The 20,108-nt window shown below is 39.9% G+C and overlaps 1 long non-coding RNA gene across 2 annotated transcripts in view; it reads left to right on the plus strand.

The window, feature by feature from the left end:
• The window catches only part of LOC118540810 (uncharacterized), a 206,467-nt gene that overhangs the window by 110,996 nt on the left and 75,363 nt on the right, over positions 1-20,108 (plus strand). For both annotated transcript variants that reach the window (XR_013442559.1, XR_013442561.1), the window contains one exon: positions 10,005-10,063. This is a non-coding gene — a long non-coding RNA (uncharacterized LOC118540810). The remainder of the gene's footprint in view (positions 1-10,004; positions 10,064-20,108) is intronic.

Here is a 20,108-nt window from a genome sequence, read left to right on the forward strand (position 1 = left end):
GTGTTTTCTTTCCATAAGCTCTACAAAGCATCCTTTTTTTCCTACCCACAAAATAGTCAGGAAGATACTAGACAATGGGATCAACTCCACTCAATGTATGTTTTATTTTATTCCTCTTCTCAGAAGCTTTTTAATGTCAACTTTCTTCTCTTATCACTGATTTCCCTGGCATCTCTTTGGATTTATTCAATTCATAGGATGTGATTTTACCTATGATGACACAGTGCTTTGCAGCTGACCCATCATTCCATTCATCTGTGTATTTTTTCTGCCAACTAGAATTTAAAGTTTATCGGAGGTAGGGACAATATATTTAAATCTTTCATATTGTCTTCAAAATCTCACGTGCAGTGTTCTGTACAGAGTTGACACTTATGTATTTGAATGGATTTAAGAATACTTTACATGGATTGAATGTGGGTTTAATGTCAATATGTCTAGAACATGAAGGTTGGAGTCCAACTGACCCGAGTCAAATCTCAGGCCAAAGAAACATGAATAATCTGTGTGTTCTTGATCAAGTTACTTATCTTCTCTGAGATCCATTTTCTTTCTTTTGTTTTTTTCTTAAAGATTTTATTTATTTATTTATTTGAGAGAGAGAGAGAGACAGCATGTAAACAGGGGTAGGAGTGGAGGGGGGATGGGAGGGGGGCGGAAATAATCTCAAGCATACTCTGCACTGAGAGTGGAGACTGACGCAGGGCTCAATCTCACAACCCTGAGATCATGACCTGAGCTGAAACCAAGAGTTGGACGCTTAATTGACTGAGCTACCCAGGTACCCCTGAGAGTCCATTTCCTTCTATATAATGAAGATATTATATACTTTTTTAAGGACTACATGAGGAGAGTAGTCAACAGCTTATGTTCTGGTGTCCTACAGCTCTGGGTTTGAATCTCATCTCTGTATTGCTGCATCATCTTGAGCAAGTTAGTTAACCTCTTTAAGGCTCGTTTCCCTCATCTGTGAATTGGGGTCTATCACAGTATTTATCTCATGGAGTAGTCTGAATTAAATGGATTCAGTGAATGGGCGCCTGGGTGGCTCAGTTGGTTAAGCGACTGCCTTCAGCTCAGGTCATGATCCTGGAGTCCTGGGATCGAGTCCCACATCAGGCTTCCTGCTCGGCAGGGAGTCTGCTTCTCCCTCTGACCCTCTCATGCTCTCTCTGTCTCATTCTCTCTCTCAAATAAATAAATAAAATCTTTAAAAAAAAAAAATAAATGGATTCAGTGAAATAATGCATGAACTTAGAATGGGACTTCATACCTAGTAAGAATTCAATTAATGGCAGACTATTACTTTAGAAACGTGCCTAGTGTACTCAACACCAGTGGGCTGCCATTGGCAGACACTCTCTAGACCTATTACAGGATAAAGGAAATTATTGCGTAACTTTCTCATATGATGACATTCTGACTCTTTTAGCTATCTGAAATGGCACCAAATTCTTCTGAAGAAAAGGCTTTCTTGGAAGGATCATGAACATCTGGATTAAAAAGAGCTTACATTCTCAAAGTGTAGTGGGTTGGAGATATTTTTTATTGAACGTAGCCATCTTGTGATTTGATTTCCTCAGGATATGAATCAGAGAAAAAACTGAATTTTTGTCCCAGAAAAAAAGGGAGGACAGGCGGAGGATTTTTCACTGGTAAGGCAATTTACACACTTGTCCTTTTCATAGTGAGTCATGGTCTATGATACATTTCATAGCAATGTCTATGAGTTTCCAAATCTGGAACAAGACATATCAGCCAAATAAGGGATAAAGAAGAAAACAGACTTTTAATCCACCTAGTTACCATTCACAGAATTCTAGAAGTGGAACTTCAAAAAAATGACTGTGCTAGCACGCCACGTGTATTTGTATCTTTAAACCCATTGAGAGAGAATTAGCTAATCACTTTCCAAATACCTTTAGCAAAACAGCAGAAGAATTCCATCACCTTCCCTAATGTTTTATAAAAAGTTCTTTTTTCCTAATCTTTTCCCCAAACCATGTTTCTTTCCTGCTAAGTCTTCTTTTCTTGCTTTCATATTGGCTGACCTAAGTTCATCTTAAAATGACATTGTAAACTTTTTAAAAATTATTAAAGCTTATCCCTTAGTCTTTTTATTTTTCTAATCAAGCAAATTCATTTAAAAACCTCCCTTAAGTCCAATTTTTCCATACATCAGGTCATTTGAGGTTACTATTCTGAGGGTGTTCCCCAGATATTCTAATAATAGAATAAAAAACACCAACACTTTTTTATATTCACTTGGGTATCCCCAGGACCTACTGCCACTCAGAATTCATTATAGGTGCTTACATAAAACATCAACTGAATAGATAAATACGGCCTCATGTTTATAAACTTCTTATACTTTATGAAAAACTTTAACTTTCTCAAAAAATCCTATCTGAGGTTCTCTTATTTTCTCTGCCCCCCCCATTCCCAAATCTTCTTTTTCCCTCCATCCCCAAATTTTACCTTTAGTTGTAAACACAGTAAGTAGCAAAATGGAGGTCTGAGCTTCGGTCTCCAAATCATGTGAGTTTATCAACTTCATCTGAACATTTATTTATCAAAGCAGAGGCACTAGGGTTTTGAAAAATATAGACCCTCAAACTTAACCTCATACTCAGAAAATGAAGAGAATAATGGAAAGAGTGCATATCCATTCTAACATGTCTTTGTCTGGAACATCTGAACATCGTGGTATTTTTTAACTGCAGAATGTGATTTGTTTGTAGATAGCTTTTAGTCTTCTCTGACCATGAGCTCCAGTTTTCACTTCCTTTCTGCAGGCTTATCATTTTTTTCATGTGGCATCTCTGCATTTTGTTCTGGGTATGAAGTATTAACAAGACATGACAGGGCACTTTTAAGCTCTTCATCACCAAGATGTCTCATGGCGCCTCAACTGAGTGTTGCGTGATCAGTGCGAGGACCTTGGGATGCCTCGTGATGAAAAACTTGCTGCTTCTACAGATTTTATGTGTGTGTGTGTGTGTGTGTGTGTGTGTGCTGAAATCAACCATCTTTACCATGTATTTCATTGACTTTTCTAGAACTTACAGAGGTGGGTATTATATGATCAGGGAGACAGGGTCTTTTGTATTGAGCTCTTCAAAGGCAGGGTCTGTGTCAGAAAATGTTATATCCCCATCTCCTAATCCATGTCCTGGCACAGAACAGGTCCTTCATACATAGTTCTTAACCTGAACTGACAGTTATAAGAAAATCCAAGAAATATGAAACTCAGTCTAGACTTTGTCCATAACAGTGTGTCCTCTGAAAGGTCACCGAGCTTGTTACATCCTCTGTAAAATGGGATTTCTGTCTACTTTTGAAAGACCAAGGAATGTGAGAGTTCCAGGAAATTGGGCCTTACACAATATTTGTGTTAAACTTCACAGACCAGGTGGAGTTTAATCCTTAAGTAAATAACTTACAAACTGATGGCCCTTGTGTGAATAATCAAAGCAAAGGGACTCTTGGTGACCTACTTGGGGATCAGTATTTTTAATGAGTATGTCATTTTTGGATAAATTCCTGTGACCCTCAATATCTGTTTTTTTCCCTTAATTCACCTTCCATTTGGATCCTTTTTATTGTTGGAATGGAATTGTCAACTTGAAGATATGCTAAGAAGTGGTTTGATACAATTTGGGTTCATAAATCTTAACAGGAAGAGTCAGGAATCCAGTGGCTCAGAGCATTGTGAAATCATTAAATCAGGTTTCTGGAATATGTGAGCAGCCTACTACTTTCTCATTAATCTGAGGCAGAATGCCCAGAAAGAGTATTTCATAAAGGTTAGTGCAAGAAAAAAGTCCACTGACTCATTGTTGGGTGCTGGATGACCTAGGAATTTATTGCATTTATCAATGAAGGAGATCTATATTCTAATCTTCTCTTACTAGGAATGTCATCGTAAACTTGTAAAGGAACAATTCTGATGATTTCTCTCACTTTGTTTTCTCAGTGGTTCTCAAACTTTAGGAGGCATTATCATCACTTGGAGGACTTATTTTTTCTTTTTTAAAGATTTTTATTTATTTGAGAGAGAGAGAGAGCATGTGAGCAGGGGGTGGCACAGAGGGTGAGGGAGAGGGAGGGGGAAAGAATCTCAAGCAGACTCCTCGCTGAGTGTGGAGCCCGACCCAGGGCTCCATCTCACGACCCTGAGATCACGACCTGAGCCAAAACCAAGAGTTGGACGCTTAGCCAACTGAGCCAGCCAGGTACCCCCAACCTCCTGGAGGACTTATTAAATCACAGATAGCTGGATACTCCCCTCAACGTTTCTGATTAAGTAGAGCTGGGGTGGGTTGGGTTTCCACAATTTGCAATTCTAACAAGTTCCCAGGTGGTGCTGATGCTGAAGGTCCAGGGACCACATGCTGAGAACACTGTGCTACCTGAAGATTGCCAAGACTGGTAAAAATAAATATTCCACAGACCACTGCTCTTTTCTGAGACTACTTTCATAAAATGGGACTTAGATAACCATCAGTGGCACAAACCACAGGCAGACAGCGATAGGTCAGAGTGTCTGTATAGAACTACGATAAATACTGGAGAAAGAAACCCAGAATTGTGTTGTTGTTGTTGTTTCAAGTTGAACTTTCAGCTCCTTCATGACTTTGTAGAACACATTATTGTGGTCTTTTCAAACTTCTTCTTCAGTCATCTGAAAATATATTGCCTGAATCTTTAAAAGCAAGAGGGACAATATGTCTGCATTTTTCCCCATATCGTCATTTTTGGTTCCATACTCTCTTTCTCAACAAATGGACCATGTATCCCAGTGTCCTCTCTGAATAGATTTTAGTCTTTAGTATCTAATTAGATACTAGACAATAATCCTCTATCAAGTTATCTTAAGTTGCATACTTATTTCAGATAGGCACAATGTCATCAATTCAGGTTATTTTCCTGGAGCCTATTTCATTCAATTCAGTTCAATGCAATTTAACACCCGTTGACTGACTACATGCCAAGCACTATTCTGGATGCCTAGGAACAGGCATGATCAAGACCACCACAAATTCCTGCCCTTGCAGAGACAGACAGATAGTAAACATAATACATATTACATAAATCAATATGCTATATTACTGGTAGTAGACCCTATGGAAAAGAGGAAATGAAAGCAGGGTAATGAGGTGTAGGACTTCGGGGGTATAAGGAGAAGGCTGTGTGTACACAGATCCCCCAGGTAACACTACAAGCATGTATATATCTGGGGAAGAGTATCACAGACAAAGAGAACCGCCGATGCAAAGGCCAAAAGGCAGGAGCTTGCCTGACATACATACAGAATAGCAAAGAGGCCAGTGGGCAAAATGTGTGAAGGGAAAGTAGTAGTAGATCTGAGAGGTAAGAGAAGCAAAGTCAAGACCATATAAGCAAGGCTTTTGTAGGTCACTGGAAAAGATGTTGGCTTTCATCTGAGTGAAATGGGAATCACTGCAAGGTATTGACTTTCAAAGAAGGATCTGTCTGAATGTTGTATTAGAATAGACTGAGCAAGGCAAGGATAGACGCTAAGAGAATGAGAAATGCCAGTAACCCCAGCAGAGATGATGTGACTTGGTCCATGGATTGGTCAGTAGGGGTGATGCGTAGTTCAATTCTGCATATATTTTTGAAAGTAGAGTTCAACAGGATTTCATGACAGATTGGATGTGGAATGTTAGAGAAAAAGGAATCAAGGTTTTGGCCTGAGGGACTAGAAAAATGAAATTGCTATCAATTGAGATGTAAAAGGCTGCAAGAAGAACAGGCCTATGGGGCATACTGGGATTTGGGTTTTGGACATAGTGAGTTTGCCATGACTATTAGACACCTGATTGGAGGTGTCAAAATGGTTGTTGATCACATGCATGTGGGGCTTATGAGAATATATTGAGTACATCTGGGCTACAGATGGAGTTGTCAGCATGTTGGTATTAAAAGCTGTGAGGCTCAACAAGATTATTAGTGAATGGGTATGGATAAAGTAGTGAAGGCCAGGACTCAAGCCTGGGCATCTCCAGCATTAAAAGATCAACAAGGAAAAAAAAGGAATCACAAGGCAAGATGGAGAGAGAGTGGCCATCAAAGTAGGAGGAAAAGTAGGGGGTATAATGTCCTAAAAACCAGGAGAATGAAGTGTATCGAGTAGAGGAGAGTGAAAAATAGTGCCAGATGCTGATGGTCCTTCAAGTAAGATGAAGACTGACAATCTACCATTGAATTTCACAACTAGAGATCATCAGTGACCTTAATGAGAATGTATCTGTGCAGTGGTAATGGTTAAAGCCTGGTTTAGGTAGCTTAAGACAGAATGCTAGAAGAAGAATTGGAAATAGTGAGGAAAGTTGGCTCTTGAAGTTCCTGCCAAGGGAAGCAGAGAAATGGAATAGAAACAGGTGGAGAAAGTGAGGTCAAGCTGAGGGTTTGGTAGTGGTGGTGGTGTTTGTGTTGGTTGGGAGTTGGGAGAAATAACAATATGGTTGTGCACTGATGGAAATGATCCAGTAGACAGGGACAATTAATGTTTCGGGAAAGATAGGAAGAATTCCTTGAGCAATTTTGTTGGGCTGGCAAATGGCCATAAAATCTAGTATCCAAGTGAAAGACTTGGCTTTACAGAAATCAGATACTTTCATCCACGGGAACAGGCATGTTGAGGAGTACTAATGCTGGTGGGAGAGGGAGATAGAGTGTTGTGACCCTGTGCAAAATCCTTTTTGAATGCCTCAGTTTTCTCCAAGAAGTAAGAAGCAACATTATCTCATAAAATGTCAAAAATCATTCAAAAGAAAATAAAGCCCAAATATATGCCTCTACAAATATTTATTCAAAAAATAAAACAAAGCCAAACACAATATAAAAAGTATGCAATAAATGTTTTATTTTAGGAGTTTTCCTAAATGAACTGATTTGACTGAGGTTTGAAAATAGAGATGTAATGGCTGTTCAACTAGGGAACCCTTCTTTTCCTGGTAAATGTCTCAGGATCAAGCAGGCATTCTTCATTGCTCTACTAACCTTCAAAATTGTTCAAAATTAGGGGTATTTGTATAGAACATATTTATTTGCCAATTCAGTGTGCATGAATGTCTATAATATCTTTTAGATGGTGAATGTGGGTGGAGTAATTTCCGTGGGAATTCTTCTACAGTGATCTCTTGCTCTTCATTTCAACAAGATGGCTGACCTCTACCATCTTGTCAGTGTTGTCATTTGGCACTTCGAAGATATTGGCGCAGTTCTTAAACAGATATTAATAGGAGTTTTGGCCATTCTTGTTTAAGATAAGCTCCGAAACTTAATCAGAGATAGGAAGCACACATATGATTAAAAAAAGAGAGAGATAGTAGGCCCTTTAATCTAAATTATGTTTCCCCTCTGGGGTAAAATATATATATATATATATATTATATATATATATATATATATATATATATCACCTTCTGGAGGATTGAAATTATAAATTATATCTTAGTGCTTTACTTGAACAAAATTTACAAAACTCAATTCAGAAGGCATTGCATAAATGTTTTGCAATGATAATAAAATAGTTTAAAAAATACTTAGGGGGGGTTCTTCATATTGGTGAACCAAGTATGTTTGAAGCAAAACAAGAATAACCATAGCATTGAACTCAGAGGAGTGTAGGGGAAATGAAATGAGATTGCCCATGTAAAGTGCTTCTTATAGCACATTGTTCATGGTAAATGTCTAATAAATTATGTGGTAGGTATAAGGTGATGTGGTTCCTTAAGAAAGGTACAATAAAATTGTCAAAATTAAGGGAATATTCCTAGTTAGCTGTGTATTTTTTGGCAGGGGGAGGGGGTGGCAGAAAATTACTGTAGCCCCACATTACTTTATTGAGGACCGGTGTTTAGCAGTGGAACCATTTAAGGACCGAATCATAAGAAACAGTCACTCAGCATTATGTCCAAGGTACTGGAGTAAGCAACTGAAATATACATTTTATTTGGTCCTTATGATAGACCTGCACAGTAAGTTGTATTAATTGTGTAGATGAGGAAATTGAACTAGGGAGACATGAAGTGCTACAATGGGCAAGCTCTGCAAATTGCTAAGTAAATTAAAATATCGAGCTGCCTGTGAGAGAGCAAAATCCTCACCAAGATCACGATGTGATTTGACTCCTAAGTCCACAGTCTTCTTTCTACTACTATTCTACCATTGAATTGCTCATCTAAATCCAACTCAAATTCAAGTGCATGTTGCTGGCTTGGTCAGAATCAAGGAGTCTGTGTACTTCGCTATCCATCATGGAATTCAGTTTACGGCTCTGAACATGTATGTAGAAAGGGCTTTCGCTTTGGTATTCACAGAGATTGAAGCCAACAGGAAAACCTCACCTTCTGTCCCATGAGAGAAAAAGTTCTTCCCATTCCTGAAAGCTATAATATAGTTTCTTTAGAAGCTGGCTGTGTTTCAAACTAGTATTGTTCTGGTTGATGAAAAAAAGAACGTTCCCTCTCTCTTCCTACGGGAATGCCAAAATGAAGAAACAAAAAAGCAACAACAAAAAAGAAAACCCAACCTAATTTTTAAGATTTTCTATTCAGAACAAAAGAAAATCAAGAACAATAACTTTCTTTTTTTAAGAGGAAAACCAAATGGTAGTAGGTTGGTTTTAACAGCTTTGGGAGGATATTCTAAAGATGTAACACTTCCTTCATTCGTGGTAATCAGTTGTTTAACACTGAGAAGCTCCATTTATGAATGAAGGGGAACAGTTTGGCTGGCAGAACAACTTACAAATATAATATTTTGTTCATGAATATTATGTAAATACAATAAATTCATTAAATAATGAATACATACAATGTAACATTTTACACCTGAGTTTATTCCAGAACAAAAAAGAAATCAATACAAACATTTTGAAAAAAAGTTAATGTAGAAATATCAGCTCTCCAGTTCTCAACCCTTTAAATTTTTTTTCTTAAGATGTGAAAATGTAAACTCTCCACTCCATCTATAAGTGGCCACCTAAAATAGGAAAAATGATGCCAGAGCATCAAAATTGTTTTTTTTTTTTTTTTCTTTCTATAACCTAGGTGGGAGATGGGAAGTTCTCATTTGGGAAGGGGCGGGAGAACTGCCTGGGTTTCCATCATGAGTTTAATATGAGAGTAACTATGTACAACCATATGACGGATTTAGACTTTCAATAGGGAAAAAAAAGTTCATTCATGTCTACAAGGACTGGTTGAGAACAGGAGAAGCTGCTGTTAATTGGAGCACAGAGCTTAATGGTAAAAGGGTTGATAAAGATAGAAATTACTTAGTAAGAGGAACTGTGACTTTCTTTTCTCCAAAGAATTTAAAAAATCTGCTTAGCCTGCTTCTCTGATAACCTAGGGGCTCTTCCCCCGGGGAGACAGGCGTCTGCACCGATGATTCTCTTGAACTCACCAGGGTCCCACAAAAGACTTCCCTCCTCCCCATCCCCATTCCTATCTCAGGACTTGCTTAAACGGCATATACCTTTTATACATGATGCTACACGTGAAGCTTGCTTGGCTATTTCTCATGCCCACGGGCCAGCTCACTTGCCCCTTTTGGCTGATTGCAGACAGCCTGTAATCCCTCGAGAGAGAGGAAGAGAAAGAGGAAGAGGGCAGAGACAAAACCCGGCTTCCTTCAGCTTTCCTCCACTTCATCGGAGGACTCTGTGACTCATCCCTGAGTTCTCCACCCCCAAGCAACTTCCACGAAATCCCAGCCCCCCAGATTCTTGTTGAACATTTTCTTTAGCGGTGTAATCTTATTCTGACACAACAGCGAATGCTGATTTTATTCGAGTTCTTTCAACAAACTCATTGAATTGTTGTTGTCCCTTGACAAGCGCCCTGTCACACTCTATGCTCGGTGGCATCCCGCAAACACCTCATCCCCCGTTACTTTCCTTGTTTCTTTTTTTGTAAGTCCTCCTTTTGTTTAGTTTAGAACAAGTCCTTTTTTTTTTCCCCCAACAGACTTATCTTGGAAAAGATGGAGAAGAGCCAGTAAACTTGGCTTCCTCGATTCTGCTCATGTGAGTATCATTTATATTTCTAACTATTATGCAACTGTCATTAAAGCCCTGCATTTTCCCAGGTTTCTGTGGAGGAACTGCCTTGTTTGATCTTTGCGATGCTGGCACTCTTTTAGAATTAACCATGGAAAAACTTGATGACACTTCCGTGGTTCTTGTAAAATTCATCTTTGGGGTAATTTTACGGTGTGTGTTTTCCCCCCTGAATGTTTAAGAGAGCTGGATTTCTGTCTCTTTGTGGAGTGTTCCAGCAGCTGTGTCTCATTTGCTTTGCAAGGGCATTGGAAGAAATTGCTATTTTGGAAGCCTCTCAACATATGGGATAATTGTATAAAGCACTTTACAGTTTGCATAGTGCATTCCCTTTATTTTACCCAGTTCATTTCTCAAAGAAGCCCAGGGCATGTTGTTTACATTTTTCAGAGAGAGAGAAATAGAGGTATAGAAGAAGTAACGGAAGCTTGGCAGGGTAATTTCTCTCACTCTGGAATTAACCAACAGATTAAAATCTCTTCTTTCAGATCCCTTAATACTTTTGATCAGAAAGCCTCATGCCTTGAGGCACCTGGGTGGCTCAGTTAAGCATCCAACTCTTGATTTTGGCTCAGGTCATGATCTCAGGGTTGTGAGATCGGGCCCCGAGTCAGGCTTTGCACTCAGCACAGAGTCTGCTTGTCCCTCTCCCTCTGCTTCTCCCCCTGCTCACTCTCTCTCGCAAGCAAATAAAAAAAAAAAAAAAAGCCAGGGGCCTGGGTGGCTCAGTCTGTTGAGCGTCTGACTCTTTTTTTTTTTTTTAAAGATTTTATTTATTTATTTGAGACAGAGAGAATGAGAGAGAGAGAGCACATGAGAGGGGAGGGTCAGAGGGAGAAGCAGGCTCCTTGCTGAGCAGGGAGCCCGATGTGGGACTCGATCCAGGGACTCCAGGATCATGACCTGAGCCGAAGGCAGTCGCTTAACCAACTGAGCCACCCAGGCGCCCCGAGCGTTTGACTCTTGATTTCGACTCAGGTCATGATCTCAGGGTCCTGGGATTGAGTCCTGCATCACGCTCTGCATTCAGCGTGGAGTCTGCTTGTCTCTCTCCCGCTGTTCTTCCCCTGGCTCAAGAACTCTCTCTCTAAAATAAATTTTTAAAATCTTAAAAAAAAAAAACAACCCTCATGCCCTTTGACCTAAACAGGTAGTTCTGTGCATCTGCAGAACGTGTAGCCGGGCTAGTGTTAGGTCTGCCCTAGCCAAGAGCTGTCTGAGAGACTGGACATTGGCAACTGGGATGTTTAGCTCTGTTACTAAAAGTGATATAGTAGATGGCTCAAAGCACCAGTTTTGGGGTCAGACTTCCTGGGTTTAAATCCAACTTCCAACCTTTATCAGCTGTGTGACATTGGATGAGTCACTTAAACTTCCTCAGACTCATTTTTCTTATCTGTCAAGTAGGGACATTCGTTACTACCGCATGGGATTAGTGTGAGGCTAAACTGACCACATCCAAGCAAGGCTCTAAGCACAGCGCCCAGCACACAGTGAGCCCTCTGTAAATGGTAGCTTAGTACCATGTTGTGGTTCCAAAGGTGGCCACCGGGTTATTCTTTCCTAAGGTTCATTCAAGTTGATTTGTCTCATGAAATTACACATATGGTCCAGTCAGGACTGGAGATAGTTGATAGTCCTAAGAGGAGGCTTATGGGGCAGACAGAACTTACACTAGTATTTGCTCTGCTTTTAAGAGGTATGATATTTATAACTTCTGTCTCTCTGTCATTCTCTTCAAAACACAAATGGCGATGTTGCTCCTCTTGAATAATGTGGGAAATTCATAAAGGGCCCAGTTCACTGGTACCCACAGCATCTCAACCTACGTCCATTTGGGATGGTAGCACACAAAAAAGTCAAAAGATGACCTTGGTTTTCTTACCGTTCCAGGTGAGAGTAGGATATAGAGGAAACAGCAGGGATGTGCCTAGTTGTGAATGTGCTCTCACTGGAATAGAGAAGACTGAGTCCTGCATCTCTGCCAGTTGGCTGGGTAAACTGAGCAACGCACTTTGCTATTCTGTGCCTCAGTTTCCCCAATTACAAATGATAATTATAACACCCACAGAATGACCAATTTGTACCCTATTTGCTGGGGCTTTCCCATGGCGAGTGCCATGTCCTGGGAAACTCTTCAGTCCCACGAAAACTGGGATGGTTAATGCCCTATATATTTGCCTCTCAGCTCATCACATTCACCATAAAAACAGTGGATATAAAGGTACTTTGACATTTCATGAACAGAAGAGTATAATCAAATCAATTCTGAATACCTGGGGTCCTGAAATAGTGCTTTGGGTTATTGAAAGAAAAACATGGCAATAATATAGTATATCATTTCTCAAGTAAGAATATCACACTTTCATTCTTGGTACATCATCTTATAAACTGCTTAGATATATGTAATGTGACTGGCAAAGTCCATTAATGGATATACCATGCTTTATATCACTCTTGTATGTTTAAACCCATGTAAGTGAAGGCACACAAGCATACTCAGTGAAGACAAGTACTTTCAGGTCATGACGAGATAATTTGCATTGGAAAGACCTCATTTGAAACACTTTTACTTGCTGAAAAGTTCTGTTTTGCACCCAAGGCATATTTTTGAAATACATTGATTAGTGATTTGTCTTAGAAAACTTCAAAGGAAAACAAAATAGTCTGGGGAAAATGACATAACTGACCATCTACCTAATATATGCGAAATAAGTACACACCAAAGGATAACACTCCATTGCTAGGAATTAACCTGGGGCAGCATCCATGTTCAATAGATGTGAAAAAATACTACCCAATGTGCACATAGGGGAATTAGAGCAATTTCCAAAAAAATGATTCATTTAGTTTTCTTTCATATTATATAGATTGCACTTGAGTGGAACTTCAAAATGTACAAGCATGCATTTGCTTGAAAATTCAAATTTTTTCATTGACTTTTATGTTTTACCTAGAGGCATCCAATCAGAATTCAAGCCACTGTAAGATCTAGAAATGCCAAAGTGAGGCTTCTTGTAGACATGCATAACAAGATAAATAATGCATAAATAGTACGTATTAGTAAAGGCATAAAAACAAGTCTGGTCCAACTCATTTGCTTCTATTAAAAAAAAGAAGCGGTATTTATTTTTAAAATTAGACTTTTAAAATATAACAACTTGTTTTCTGCTTGCCTTAAAATGGAACATGTGAGCCTCTGAGAAAAATCTCCAGATACTCAAAGACCCTGAACACATTGCTCGCTTTTTCTCTTTCCTAGAGGACCTACTGCAGCTTTGGGTGCATGGCAGACACTCAGTAAAACCTTGTTAACGTATACTGAATGTTCTGTGTATTAGTCTTAATTCAAAATAACATAATGAAACCGGAGTGAAAAGGGCTTGGTCCACCATGCCACATTCAACTTCTCCCCAAGGAATGAACTACTTTACCTCTTAGACAGAAGCAAAGAACTCATTCAAAAGCAGGGCTGAAGGCTGTTGGAGTTATTGTTGTTTACATTGCCCTGGACAGAGGAGTAATTATGTTGGCTTCAAAGGCCTTTTCTTCTACCTCCCATCATGGCATGCTAGTGCAGGAAGAAGCCTTCATTCTGCTCCTCCATTTCACAAATGGAAACGCAGAGGAGGGACCAATTTGCCCAGGGTCACAGATTCAAACCTTCCCAGATATTTCTTAGTCTGAATTTAATTTTTTCACATCTCGCCAAATAGAGCTGTAGGTAATTTTCCTGGTGCTTTTTTTAGTTTAGGAGATGCCCTCTGCCCTAGGTCCTGCCATCCCAACCCCCCTACTCCTTAAACAACTCTGCTTCCTTCTATCACTTTCAAATGGCATTTTCTTTGCCCTCCAACAACACGCTTGAACCTCCCCTCCAAGGTCTTAGGCTAAAGGACTCTTCTAGACTACCCAAGTGATATAAAAATATGAGGGCCATTCCCACACTTCTTCCTAGGCCCTCGGCCTTTGATAACAGCGATGTGTAGCTCCGGGCTTGTACTGATGTCTTTCAGGCTTCGCTAATGTGAGTCAGGCCTTTGCTGTATGGTTAATTTAGCAGATGATGAGGGCAAGCTGAAACTCGTGAGGATAGGCAGAAGCTGGAGCAAACCGAGGTCATAGCTCGAAGAGAACCTCCAAGAAGACAGATGGCCTGTGGCTCCTAGAGCATCCTTCCCCTGACAGTAGTGATGCAGCCTGAAAGTAGAAAAATGACAGTCTCTTGTGAGGGGCGCATGAGGGCACAAAGATTTTTCAAAACTCAGCCCCACAGAGAGGAAATCTGGTTGATATTTATTCAGCCCCTTCCTTTTAAATCTTGATTACCCTTGGCTCAGTTGGTGCTGAAACTTACGCACGATCGACAGGTGATTCTTATGTAAGAATGGAATCTCGGGCGTGATAAATTTGGTCTTGAGACATCTCAGCACGGTTACTGCAGACGGCAGTGTCATGATGGCGGAGTTAGAGAGAGGCATCCTGCTGGGCTGGAGGCTGTCTGTGACATGGCTACTCAGTTCAGAACTGTCTGAGCCAATTCCTTGAGCCTCAAGGTCATGACCAAGGGATCCAGCCCAGCTGCAGGATTGACATTCATTCTAGCAACATTCTTCCCTCTTCCCTTGGACGCTGCTGCTGACTCATTCCCGCTCACAGGTCCAGCAAGAATCAGGTTGCAACCTGTGTTCTTTGTGAATATCTTTATAATTTGGAGTCTCTGTCTATCATAATCAGCCTCTGTTGGGGGTGGATTTTGTGCTTGTAAAATATTGCTTAGACTATAGAATTTGCATAGCCTGGTTGGTTTGGCCAAGGAGACATTTCTATCCACTCCATCCCAGTCAGGTCATGCAACTTTCAGGGCACAGGCTTTTAGCCTTAGTTTTGAGGTGTCTGGAAATCTCTCAGAATGGCATATGCATGCAAAAACTGTAAACATATATATCCCCGTTTCTAGAGAAGTCTGAGATCCATCCAACAAGTTGTAAGAGTCACTACTGCAGGTGAAGGAAATGTTCTGAAGCATCGTTTGTTCTCTTTCAACTAGATTTCCCACCTTGGATTGTAGATTGAACTTGATCAGAGGTTAGCAACATAGGATAAGCTTTGGAGTCAGACCCTTGATTCAGGCTTAGACCCTTGCTCTACATTTCCTGACTGTGTGACCTCAGACATGTCACTTCTCTGTGCTTCACATCTTTATTTAGACAATGGATAAAATACCGCCTGCCTCATGCTGTTGTGGGAAATATATATGTCTTGTGATGTACCTGGCCTTTGTTCACTGTTCAATAAACAGTGGCTAGTGGTGGTAGGAGTCACATGGAACTCATATCTTAAGCATGTGGGAAACATGAATTATTTTACTAGGGATTCTCTTGTCCATTCCTATTCTCCATTCTTTTCCTTTAAAGACCACCACAAACATGACTTACTTTGAAAACTCTGGAAGAGAATGGCTTTATGTGAGGACATTTATCATCCTAGTATTGTGTGCTGCTTTTCTACTTGGGATTTGAGGCCGACAGTATCCAATCTCAGTCTCTTGTTGTAGAATCAATATTTCTTTAGTGAGTGTAAAATCATCCTAAGTGGATTTTTTTTGAGATTGTCCAAAAAAATTCTGAAGAGACAACACACCAAGAGTGAAAAAGCTATGTTTATGAAAATATCATGAAGGCTAAATGTGATGTACTAGGAAAACATGCCAGCAGATTTCACTTGATACCCATGAGATCTATGTCCTGACTATATTGATAGATACTATTCAAGGGAATGTGAAAATTCCTTCTGTATGTGCATTTCTATTGGTCTATTTCATTGGCTAATCCACAGAAGGTACTTAATAAATATTTGTTGGATAGATGTATGTGCATTATATTTTCATTATAATGCAAATACCATATTATTTATATCATACTTATAAAGATGTCGATATTGTGCCAACAAGGAAAATGCAATCGTCCCTCATGTAATGCTTTTATGAACATAATATTTCTGAAGCTCGGCTGACTTATAGGCCATTAGAAGAAAGTGCTTTCTACATCTGTTTTCTATGACAAAAAGGAATTTTAGAGAATATGGGGGTGAGGCTTTTGAGTGAGCCTTTATAAGCGTGTGTGAGTTGCCATTTAGTTTGTTAGCCATTGAATTTTGCAATTACACCCATTCAGATAGAACAGTACTTTTAGGAGTCCACAAGAATCTTGTGGATGTGCACCCTTCCCTCCTTCTCTCAACCTTATCATTCATAAAAGAAATACTAAGCAAAAATCACAGTGACACTGGCTTGCTGGACTTAGGGCTGAGACCAAGTAAGGGCCAGCATGTTCTGCATGAAGTCTCTAGTGCCTTTCCTCCAGTGGGAAGGCTCATCTGAGAAGTTAGGGGAAAGATAGCTGTGTGGCCAGGAGAGTTGCCTGCAGAAACCAGCTTCTTCATGAGGATAATTGAACCTGGAGCGCTGGCATCCAGAAGCAAGTGATCATGAGGGAGAACCATAGAAATGGGGAGGTCACGGGAGAAAAAGAGAATGAAACAAAGAAATTATCCCCCAAGAGGACAGTCTTTCCTCTTTCCTTTATTGCAACTCAAAGCCCTGTATTTACCTTTGATTACTCAGAACTGTATCTCAGGTGTGTTTCCCACATCACCAGATATGCAGCTCTTCAATCATCCCTGTCTTATAAGAACATATAAGCAAACACAGGGGATTGGTTCTTACTTTGTATTTCTGTTTGGGAATGGGAAAAAGTAATCAACGTGTATTGGGCATCTACAGGTGCCAAGTAATTTTACTTACTCTCCAACTCAACATGTTTTAGGTGGGAAAAACTAAGTATGCACAAGTTAAGTAACTTATCCAGAGTGGCCACCTAAGTGATGAGACTGGGTTTGAAACCCTTGGCTGTCAGCCCCTGCATTTCTACATGGGCGTCCTCAAGACAGATAGGAAATCCTGAGAAACGGAACAAAGGGACATGCATGGTGATAAGAAGTATTCTGTTTGAAGATGTATTTTCTTACTTTCTTGCATTCCTTTTCAGTACAGACCAACACCAAGAGACAATTATTTGTATAGCCACACATGTAAGCCAAGGTCCTCTTCCATTTTTCCTAGTCAAAAACAGCAAATGTTCCATTTCACATATATGGAGATTGGGTTTTATGACTGCACATTGGATATTAGGCAGACCAGGAAGGTCACAGGAGAAATGCCTTTCTAAGTGCCAGATCAAAGAATTGTATATGGCCAAATACCAGAGCACATTGGTTTTCCTCTTACCCATCTTAACGTTCGAAGTAATTGCACTTGAGCTTGAATTTATTCTAAGTCAATATTATAACTCATTTCTGGGTCTCTTTTTCAAGTAGCTTTGTTTAGTGTTTAAGTGTGCTTCTATCTGGATAATTTTTCAAATGCCTTTCTTCCTCATCCTCTATCACTGCCGCTCTTCCCTACTAAGGTTGAATCCCTGGTACAAAATCATATATTGAAGACCAGGGCACGTCAATAGCCATCTCTGTGAAAACCAAGAGAAACAAAAGCTTACCACTTCCCAGTATTTGTTAAAACATACTGAAGCAGCTCGTGGGTTGGTGTCAAGGTCAAGGAGGTCAGCCCACACTTGAGCTCAGGCATTTGAGTTTGTCCAATGAGTCAGTCAAATGGGAATGTTGAGGTTTCTTGGCTGGATGTGTGTCGATATTACTGTGCATAAAAGATGTGTATTTGCTATACCAGCTTTTGCCATCACACTAAACCATCAGCTTCAAGGGTGACTGATGTCCTTAGTACACTTATCTTTACAAGAAGTTCCTTGCTTGCAGGGGCAGATAAATTTTGTTGAATATTTTTTCATCCTCTCTGTCCTTTCCTTGTCACTCCCCGATTATCCACTGTTTCCTTTGTGCCTCCTCCGCACCCTATAAGAGGTAATACACTCTCTCCTTGCTGACTGCCAATCACTGAACACGTGCAGTTATTTCTGCATTATCTGTCTTCCCCACTAGAGTAAGACAGTCCATGCACACCTGTTTTCACTCTTCTGTATAATCCATCTGCGGGTCACTGGTGCCATACAACGGCTGGCACAAACTAGGCCCTCAATAAATATTTGTTGAATGAATCCAAGATAGGATGAATAGAAAAGCACATTAGTTTATTTTGCCGCCATGTTTGGCTTCACTGAAACATTTGGATTTTTTTTTTTCTTTTGGGTATCTTTCATTCATACTGCCCCCCTGCCTTCCTCAGTCAATATTTATTGAGCATTTTTGATGTGTCGGGCACTTGAGTATATGCCAGCGTGAGTGAGACATGATCCCTACTCCCTTGGAAGGTCCAGAGTGGGTTGTACGGATCCTGTTGGTTCTGAGTCAGGCAGCCATTTTTGGTGAATCACCAGTCACCGTGGGTGGAGCCTGGAAGTGGCTGTTCGTGAGAGGATGTAGAGGAGGAGGACATTACCCTGATCTTGAGACTCTCACAGCTCATGGAGTAGTGAACGAATCCATACATGAAATATATAAGAGATGCCTATCCTCGAAGTAGTGAGGTACATTAGAGGTGGCTAAGGTATCTTGGAGAGGTAAAGCAGTGATGTTTTCCCCCAATATGAAACCTCCCTGATACTTTCATCTGGTGTATAATTTATATTACACATATTTCTTCTGTACTACTGTGTACTCAACACTAAGCCAGGGCTGCGCACATGCCAGTGAAGAAGAAAAGTGTGAGACTTGCTTCTAGGGAGGTGTAGGCCAAGACACGAGTGTCTGACTCATACCTGAAAATGGGAGTGAATATGAGTGAGCAGGAGTGAGAGTAAGATAGAGAAAGGGAAGGGAGAGGATGGTAAGAAAGACAGAGACTTTCTTCTTCAGTCCCCTGCGTCTAGGTCCAAAGAATTCCAAAGATGATGGCTTTAAATTCAGGAATTTTAACTTTCTCCCTTAGACATTTTTTCAAGAAAGAGCTTGATATTGTTGAAGTGACAGAATATGAATTTAGTAGAAATATAAGAAATATCTAAATAACTCCAGTAATCTAGGTTATTGGAGAGTTAGCCTATTTTCAAGTGTCTTGTTTCATTGTGAACTAAGACTTCCAATGAATTTTCAGATTTAGCCCCTCCATCCTACTAACCATACACTATCAACATTTAAAAAAATTTTTTTTTAAGTCTCTTCCCACTTTTACGATGACTAGAAGCATTAGGTCTCGGGTTCATTTAGTGCATATTTGCTTGGTACTTATTATATGCCAGGCAGCATCCCAGGCTCTAGAATTCATCACCCTCAAATCACTGACCCTGTGCTGTCATTGATAATATTGGTTTTCCTTTTATAAGATATATTTCAAAGTGCCTCTGAAAGGGTCTTCAGACTCCTTTTTTTTTTTTGACAAAAGGACTCACCACACGTGCGTGTGATTTTGTTTTAATTACTAAAAGGAATTTGGAGCAGAGCTGGAACAACATAGAAACTAAAATTAAAACAACTTGAGAATTTCAAGAAGCAGGATGCTTTTGAATAGTCTTAAGCCACCACTCTTATCAGGCTACTGTGAAGAAGACAAGACAGGCTGAAAGGACAATTATCTACAATACAATTGCAAGAAGAAGAGTGTTTTCTTTTAAATATTGACCTAATGCTTAAGGTGCCTGGGGCACAGGCTGGGCACTTTTCCATGCATTATTTCATTCTCTTCTCCCAATAACTGTGGGAAATAGATCCCATTATTTCCATTGTATAGATTAGGAAATGGGGGCTCTGAGTGACTAAGGAAGTCACCCAAATATATAAACAGGGTAGAGAACATTTCAGTACAGATCCATTGACTTCAAAGACCTTGCCTTAGGTAGAAATCTCAGAGTATTCTTATTAAGACTTAGATCCATTTCTTGGTAACTCTAAGAAAGTCTTCTCTCTCTGAAGACTAAAGGAGGGGTTAATTTTGGTTTTGGATTTTGTCCTAAAAAACCTCTGGGATTTATTGGAGGTTGCT

The sequence above is a fragment of the Halichoerus grypus genome, chromosome 11 (genome assembly GCF_964656455.1).
Source record: "Halichoerus grypus chromosome 11, mHalGry1.hap1.1, whole genome shotgun sequence".
Lineage (NCBI taxonomy): Eukaryota > Metazoa > Chordata > Mammalia > Carnivora > Phocidae > Halichoerus > Halichoerus grypus.